Here is a 9029-nt window from a genome sequence, read left to right as displayed (position 1 = left end):
TCATCCGTGTATATATAAAACCTGAACATACTGCTGGGGCAAGTGCTGTTCAGGAGCACCTCTAAAAGCTGGCATGGCACACGAAGGGATGGGAGGCCAACACCACGTCCAGCCGCCTCTATACCCAGAGTGACGATGTTTACACATCGCATCAGGTACTAATTGGAGCCTGAGTAGATCTAGGGGAGGCCCAGGACTGGTTCAGAGATAAGCGTCACCGGTGTTGGCCGTGAGCGGGATTCGAACTCTGGAAACCGAGTTCATAGCGCAGTGCGCTAACCTCTGCACCACCGCTACACGCAACCCGCCAAACACACACGCATTGGTCACACGCAGTGCATACATACGTGTGCATATATGTAATGACATATGCATGGCGCAGAGCGTACTGCTATGTAGCACGTATGTGTAAGCGCGCGGCTATTTTTAGCGTCGGCTCACAGTTCCCGAGGTGGTAAAGGTTGCGAGCTGACAAGGGAAACAAATCGGGCGCTAATACGTGTTGACACGTAACCCCGCGCAGCCGGCACCTTCACAGGAATACCCTGAACCTACCCCCCCCCCACCCACCCCCCTCTCCTCCTGCACAGCCCCCGCACCGGTCCGCAAGGGGAGGGGCATTTCCGAACAATCACTCCGATGACAGAACGGGCCGAGTCGCATCACTCGAATGCGGGACTTGACAGCAGTGTGAGCGCGTGCGTGCTCGCCTCGCGACTGTGACAAACGGCAGAGGCACTGGGTCATGGATGCGACGCGTGTAGAACAAAACGACGGGAGAGGTTCCCGAAGAAGCATTGGGAGGGAGTGCAGACTTGGACTTACATTGAGAGACGCTGGGTTCAAATTGTTAAGCAAAATTAGGTGGGCTTTGGGAAGGACACGTGACGGGATGATGACCGATGGTGAAGAATAATCACTGAGTGACAGCCAATGAGCGCATCACGTCGGAGAGGGCGCACGCCGCTGAGATGGAGCGATGGGATCGGTCTGCAGTTGCTCGCATGAATTATGATCACATCGCAGAATCCCGTCGGCGGCTTGAGGAGGCCTTCATCCAGCAGTGGATTGGCCATGGTTGATGATGGCCACATGAGTATGGCAGTGTAATGTCCACGGTTTTTTGGTATCTTACTCGTTTTTATCCGCACCGGCCGTGTAAACGGGTACATCACAGTTTGGTCGATCCACAGGTGGTGTTTGGTGAGGTGAGGCGTGGGTATTTAGACATCGTCCAAGAGTCCTGGCCAGCGTGGGCCCGTTACCTTCCTAAGGGGTCCACTTCGAGAGGGCTTTCTCGTGGAAGCCCTTCCGCCAGCAGTGCCGTAAGCAAGTCGTTGCGAGGCCGTACCTCTATCTTGTCTTACTACTTTACACCAGCATGGGGGATTTATCATGGTACACAGATGCCCGTGTACAACTCGATTGGATCTCATCATTCACCCTGAGTGGAAATAATGTAAACTCGCACAATCGTAATAATTAATCAACACACGAATTAGCACTGCATCGCGCGCTTTCAGATGTGCTTCTGTGGCCGTCTGGAACGCTCTTCCTTCCGATATTAGAAAGCCACTGGAGCTATGCACTTTTGAATAATCTCGATTGAAAACTAATTTCTTGAGAACGGATTTTTGTGTTTAGTGGGTTGTTCCTCCTCCACACCTCCGATTAGCACGGTTGGCTACATACGGTGCGGGAGAAGTTCAACAAACAGTACATACATGGTCGTTACCCTCCTCGCTACCGTCAATGTTGTCCCTGCAATGTCTACGAATCAAACAGAACAAAACCACGCGCACGATTAACAATCGATTACGATGTAGAGCTAGATAACGATTCGGCCAACGATCCTATTTCAAGACGGGGGGGGGTTGATTTAATTATAGTTGGTGGGAGCACTTTGCCTTGTGGTGCTCTGGGAAAGTTTAATGACGTTAACAAAGTAACAGCTTTGACGTGAGACGTGAAATACAGCACCTTCGTGCAATATGAGTAGTCACAACACCGAAAACGAATGGAATAGGTCAAACACCCTCATGCAGAACTTCCTGAAAAGGAGTCTTGAGACCCAGTTATCTGGATAAACAAAGGACATTATTTATTTTCAGATATATTTATTTGCACTGCATACTCGTCCCTTAGCATCTTAATGGGTAAGATCATATTGACAGCCGTCATTGTAGCGAGGAAAGCTGAGCTTCTTGATTCTCCATGAATCAAGAAGCTCAGCAAATCTCCACGGTATTTGTTGCTACATCGCAAGAGAGGCGGCGACGGCTTGGCGAGGCCTTCGTCCAGCAGTGGATTGACCAAGGCTCGTGCTACGAAAAAAAAAATTCCTTCGGGTTTTTTTTTTTGGGGGGGGGGATACACAGAATTGCCTGTTGGGTGCGTGCTTGTACATTGTTGTGTATACACCCCGGGGTTATTTGCTCAGCCTAAGAGCAGATTGTTCACAGATTGGAACACCAAACAAAATGAATACAGATATAATCCAAACGCAAAGCGGTGGCGTATTTCCTGTACACGGAACGGCCTCTGTATATCCCAGCAAGAGTCACGGCATTTGAATTAAAATGCCTAATGGGACAGAGTGTCATTTCACGCCATTAGCGTTAGCGCACGTCAGCTCCAGGGCAAAATATATCAACTTACTCGTACACCTGGCAGGACGAAATGCCACGTGCACTTTGTTAATGACGCGCGGGCTATTGTGACGTACGTCGCGTGACGATTTCAAGGTAACGGAATTACAGCGCAGTAACACAACACCTTGACGGCCAGCAACATTGTGCGATTGGAGCGATAAATAGACGAGTCCATCTCATCGTCGTGTCAAATACATTGCCTGGGTTGTTCTTGTAATTCCGTTACCGATGAATTGTACTCGTATCTATATACGGACTCAACATTCATGCGCCATAGTGCAACTGTAGTACCCTCTCTGAAGCAAACAACCTGTGAGCGTCGATGATGATGATAGTAGTAGTAGTGGTGGTATCACGATGACAGTGGTGGTGGTGGTATATCCAGGATAATGATGATAGTTGTGTGAAGATGACGTTGATATGAATTATGATGAAACAATAATGGGGATGAAGATGATCATGATGATGGTGATTAGTAGTTTTGATAATCATGATGTTGATAGTAATAATGGTGATAGTGGTGTTGATGATGATGATGATAGTAACAGTGATGGATGTGATAAAGGTGATGACGCTCAAAGTGACGAGCGCGTGGTTAGACGCAATTCGATGGTCACCAAACCGAACTCGGCAAGTCGGTCCGCGTTTTGAGGCTGACGTCTCCGTGATTATGTCACGAGCCGCTATGCGTGCGCGTGCTGTAGACGCACGTCGTTGTAACCACTTCCAGCGACGGCGGAGGTCAAAAAAGCCGGGCCCGTGGTGCTTTTTTTTTGCCGAGCGCCCGCTGGTGTAATTACACGCTCGCGTTGGGCATCTGGGCGGATTGAATTGCCTGCATCTTGGAAGCATAACTTGCTGCCATCCTCCCTCGCTCGCGAGCACAAAAAAACCCCCACACAGCCCCCCGAGAGGCTGTACGTGCGGGACGAGTGTGGTTTGGATGGACGAGTGCAGTGAGCGGTGGCGTGGGTGGTGGTGGACGGGTGACTCGGCGGCAGATAGTCAGCGGTATAGCGAACGCAATGCCGCTTCAAGTGCAAATCCCTTGATTGGGGATTAACTCAGCCCACCATCCCTCCGGGGTCGATACAATTTTCGGAAAGCCAAGAGTTTTTTTTCTGCTATAAACAGATTAACCCCCCCCCCGCCATAAGAATGTGGAATTTCTACCACTGGCTCAAGGCTGTAAACAAAGCTATTAGAACCGTCTCACGTGCTTATCATTTGAGCAGGGGAATCGCTGAGACTTTTTTTGGCAGTGTAGTGAGTGCTTTACGCACTGCATTACTAACCCAGCTCGTATGAGTTCGATCCCCGCTCACGGCCAACATGAGCGACGATTATATAATATCTGAACGGCGATTTTTTTAATATCTGTACGATTATTATATAATATCTGAATCGTATTGGGCCTCCTATGGTTCGATTTCCCTCTGTTTGTTAGGGTTCATTGTTTAAGACCGAGACACAGAAAGCGAGTACAATGATGTATGAATAGACTCTTGCATGCCTTTAAGTTCACATGTATATAAAGCATGGCCAGACAATTTAGTTCCACTCTCAAGCACCTCCCAACCTTCCTCGCACAGGACATACCCGTTTCGCTGCAGGAAAAAAAAACATCACGATGTAAATACCGTAACTACAGCAAGCTCCAGTATTGTTCTCACATCTATAATTTGCCCTGAATTAAACAACAGTGGCAGGCACATTGCGGTGGTCCCGTATATCTTACCCACGTTGCTTTTCAATTAAGCGTGATTGTGTATGCATGGAGAGGTAAAACCGGTCCGCTTACAATTTAACGAACTCGTCAAGAGCTGCCCACGTGTGTGGGAGAAACACACACACACAGAGAAATGCCTATCCAGTGGATTAACAAATATTCCTGAGAATTATGATTCTTTTTTACAGCCGCTTTCTCTCTCTACCGCTGGACGAAGGCCTCCACCCCCACACACGGCAGAGATTGTCTGACCGTAACTTCACGACATCGGTGATGGCGAGTAGCGGGTTCAATGGGGTGCAAAGCCAGGCCAGGACTCACTCGCCACGAATGTTGTTGGCCGTGTGCTGGCACCCAAGTCAGCTTTGCCTCGTTTGCAGCGCGGCGCGTTCCGCCACCGCTCCCTTTAAGCTTGAGCTTATACTGTAATTAAAACAATCATTTACAACTGTCAATAATAGTCTGCCGGACGAAGGCCCCTCCCCCCCTCCCAAGCTGTATCGATCGTGGGGGCTGTTTGACCATACTTCACCACGATGGTCAATGCGAGTTGGTAAAGAAGAGGGGGGGGGGGTTGTGAACCCCGAAAACCGGTTCAGACATCGCTGATGAACGCCGGCGAGATCGCCGAAGTCGTCTCCGACCGCGCTACAAAGCGATGGGCGCCACCGCTCACTTCGCTCCGCAGCCAAAATCTCGCGTTGCGTCCACGGCTCTTATCGCTGCTGTGGTCGAATTTAAGAGGCGGTTAAACAAAGAATCACCTGGCCACCAAGAGCGAAGAAAGAGAGAGAGAGAAGCACATTCTTTGGAAGATAGAGGTAAAGGACCACTCGGTGTACAACTTGGAGGCGCGCCTTGTACGCACGATATATCTACCGCCACCTGAGCCTTCTTCACTTCGCTCGCCGAGTTTTTGGCATGAAATCACACGCGGTGTTAAACCCCGGGGTCTGTGTCTCTGATTTATAAACGAAGCGACGCAACACTTCTGCTGCTTGTAAGTCGCCGTTGTACTCGCAAATACAACGAGATAACCGCATCGCGAATTCGCGTGCAATGTTTTTCATTTGACTATTTATTAAAATATATATCTTTAGGTTATAAAAACACAGCGGTCGCTCTCGAAGTGTTCTTTCCGCCTGGCTATATTGTGTGCTTTGCCGCTGCGTGGCACGTCGCACTACAGCCGGTGGTTTGTGTTAAGGCAAAACGCGTTTCGAAGTGAGGGCAAGTTGCGCCTTCAGAGTAATTACAACGATCGTTTCAGCTACGTTTCCTCTAATATTTATTTACCTGATGAGGGCAAGTTTCTTTCTTTGGCTTCGGTCAAATACGAGGAGCCAAAAGGTATGGGGAGCGAGAGAGAGAGAGGAGGGGTAGGCAAGCACATGTGCACAAACAAAATAAACGTTAATGCTAAATTTGGTTCCAACTTTTTAAAAAATGTGTAATAAAGCAACATGGCCAGCATGTGGCAGGGTGCGGGTGCTCATAAGAAAGGGGCGGCGTTGGTATGCGTTTGGGATCATGAATTCAAGGTAAAATGTGTTTCAGTCCCTTGAAAAGAGTCCTCCCAAGTATCTTGGCTACTTAAAAAAAATCGCATTCCAGTTTTTGGCCCAGAATTGAGGTTATATAATTATTTAAGCATGCAGGCAAGTTATGGAATATACTGGATAGTGTCTGTTTTACACGGCTGGCTGGAGTCGTTTGTTTGATTGTTCAGGGCCCACCTATGGTTAAATGACGCATCTCTAATAATAATAATTAAACATATATTTGAATGCTTTTTTAATAGAAATATATATTTTTTATCTGCATAGTTTTACAAACTACACTTCACCAATTCAAGGAGTATTCCTACTTTAGGGGGATTCTTTTTTTAGTCCTAGATTTTTTATTTATTTCATCATTGCCCTAAACAATGAGGAATTATTGTAGTGATTAAAACATTATAACGTTTTGGACAGTAAACGACCACGTTAAATTTGGATTCACATTGTGACAACAAATATGGTGACTTGTACGTGCAGCCTGAATGTTGTCTTGTTAAATAACGTTTCTGTGCAAAGCGATAAATATTTACGGGACTTTTACAGCTATTTACCATACAATCCATAAATTTAAATAAAATATCAGCTAATGTTGGACAATTTTGCACCCAAAGAGGGTGTGGCACACTTAAATGTTAAGTAAGTTATAGATTGTCCTCAACGTTGTACAGGATTTCACCACACTTAAATAACATTACATTAAAGTATGCCTACACCGTTTGGTAACATTTGAAAATTCAAATAAGTCACAAGCTCACTCCCACGTAACTCGTTTGAGATGCCCTGACACTTCGTTGCACCGTGAACACTCGAGATTCTTACTCTAAATGATATGATGATGCAAACTCTCCGTACGCACGCAATGCTTCCTCGCTCGCTCGCTCTCTTCCCTCCTATTTTTTTTCTAGTGTGATTCATTTTGTCCAATTTGCTACAGCTTATCTGAAGGGAACCTTTTTTGAATGTAGTAATGATGAAAGTGCAGGAAGTTTGGAAATCCTGATTGTGCTAAGGGGACTAGTTTCCTGCGATTTAGCGGGAAGACCATAACCACAGCGCAAAAGATCATTGCAGCATTAACTGTTAGCCTTCAGCTGTCATGTGCAAGCCAAACAAGTTCCATCGGTTCATTTGAAGCTGATGAAAAATGGTGCTTATTTAACAAACGCGGCTGCGGAAAGGGGGCACAGGCATGTAAACAGATTCATATATGTTTATTGTGATAACCGGTTGCTAATTGTTATTTTTGCTTGACCGTTTAGGCCCACCTATGGTTTAAAAAAAATGAGACATCAAGCCATTCATTAGGGTTAATCTGGTCATGTAATCACACGTAAGCTCTGCTTGGACCACATATCGAGGGCGCGCGTTCAGCAAAGGATGCGGCGCTGCCGTGAATATTTAGAGTCGGGGGGTTTAAGCTGCTTGAGACAGCTGCTTTACGGCGACGTTCCACATTCAACTTACGGATGTTGCGATTATTGTTCTACATCACTGTACACAAGTGCACGCCGCAACATGCTGCACATATTCGTCACCGTAATATGTATCAAAAGGAGCCGAAGGTGATGTGTTTATGTTTTTCTGGTGTATCTCAGGCCAGCATTAACGCAATTGTTTTGTTTTATATCCACGTGTGGAGTAAAAATTATCTGTCCCAGATGTTTGACGATGCTCCCGTCAGATGCGACCAATACTGTCAATAGATGTATTGATTATATTTCTGTACCATTTACATCGGATCCATTCGGCTGCTTCAAAACAAAAATCAGGTCCGCTCGTACTTATGCCACGTAACGATAGTAACGATGAAAAAAACATGAAGAACTCTTTGTCTATCCACTGTTGAACGAAGGCCTCCCCTACTCAGTGTCGGTCACGGTGCTACCATGCTTCACCGACGCTCGTCGGTGCGGGTCGCTAAAGGGGGAAGCTCGGAACTCGCCACCAGCTTCAGCGGTGCCCGATGAGCTAATCTAGGGGCACCAAGTCACTGGGTGGACCGGGAGTCGAGGACTGGTTGAGACATCACTCGGCACCGACGTCTGCCACGAGTGGGAATCGAACCAAAGTCGTTGGGTTCAGAGCACGCGCGGTGCACTTCCAGCGCGCCACCGCCGCATCCCCGAAATGCCACGCTCGAGAAGTAATACACACGGAAGCCCTGCGCGTGGAAAGTCGCCGCGATCTATTTCTTGCTTTGAAAATTGCACCCATTTTCATGCACCTCTGCGAAACCTCCCCACCCCCCCCCCCTGCAGTGGTTTTGGGTAGATGCGTGGAAGCGCTTCGGGTGCTGTCTGTGCGTCCCTTCAATGGGAGAATCAGGCGGTAAACAAGTCCCCGCCGAAGCACCGATGTGACGATGAGCGTTCCCCCTGCCAACATCGCAGAATGCACCTTATTACTGGTGGGGCAATTTTTACAAGTGCTGAGCACGAAGCTGAGGAACAACTGGTAGCCATGTGTCAATGCTGGGGGTGATCACCAGCTGTGAGCTTTGTGAGGCAGGTGCTAGACTACTGAGCCATCCGGACAATAAAAGAGAGGGTAGGAAAAAAGCCCCCCCCCCCCCCCCCAGTCGTAAAACGGAGAACTGCCATCAAGGAGCTTGTGTTTTATAACTTTTTTTTTCTTTCAACATCGCTCTGGATCACAACATTTTAATGCTGCACTTAAAAACAACATTTAAGTCGTTCCATCAACCGTTGTCCTTCGTGCTTTTTTTCCAAACAACCCCCCCCCCCCCGTGCGTCTCCGCGTTGATTCAGTGTGGCGGAGCATAATATTTGGCAATGGAGAAGAGCAGAGAGAGAGAGAGATGTGTGTGTGTGTGCACGTTTCATGTTGCCCTTTAGAGTAATTCGCAGAGGGCCCGTCTGTATGATTTAAATACAGCAAAGCCACTTGTCGGCTCATCAACAGGCATGGGGAGAAAACAGCCTCACAATTGATGTCGTCAGCCACACAAACCTCGCATCAAAACAATGCAAGTTGTAGTGGATCGTCGTCGCCGCCAGCCGTGCTCTGTCCACTGTTGGATGAACACCAACCCTCTCCCCAAGCCGTCGCTATAGCTCATGGTTCTGCGGA

The 9029-nt window shown here is 47.7% G+C and overlaps 1 long non-coding RNA gene across 1 annotated transcript in view; it reads left to right on the top strand.

Annotated features, from left to right (window-relative positions):
• Positions 1-4170: 4170 nt before the first annotated feature.
• LOC142929124 (uncharacterized) overlaps positions 4171-9029 on the top strand; it is a 31506-nt gene continuing 26647 nt past the window's right edge. The window contains exon 1 of the long non-coding RNA XR_012945280.1: positions 4171-5201. This is a non-coding gene — a long non-coding RNA (uncharacterized LOC142929124). The remainder of the gene's footprint in view (positions 5202-9029) is intronic.

Source organism: Petromyzon marinus, chromosome 25 (genome assembly GCF_048934315.1).
Source record: "Petromyzon marinus isolate PM22_M1 ecotype Great Lakes invasive population chromosome 25, UKy_Petmar_22M1.pri1.0, whole genome shotgun sequence".
In the NCBI taxonomy this organism is placed as follows: domain Eukaryota; kingdom Metazoa; phylum Chordata; class Hyperoartia; order Petromyzontiformes; family Petromyzontidae; genus Petromyzon; species Petromyzon marinus.
This window is presented reverse-complemented; position numbering and strand designations above follow the sequence as displayed.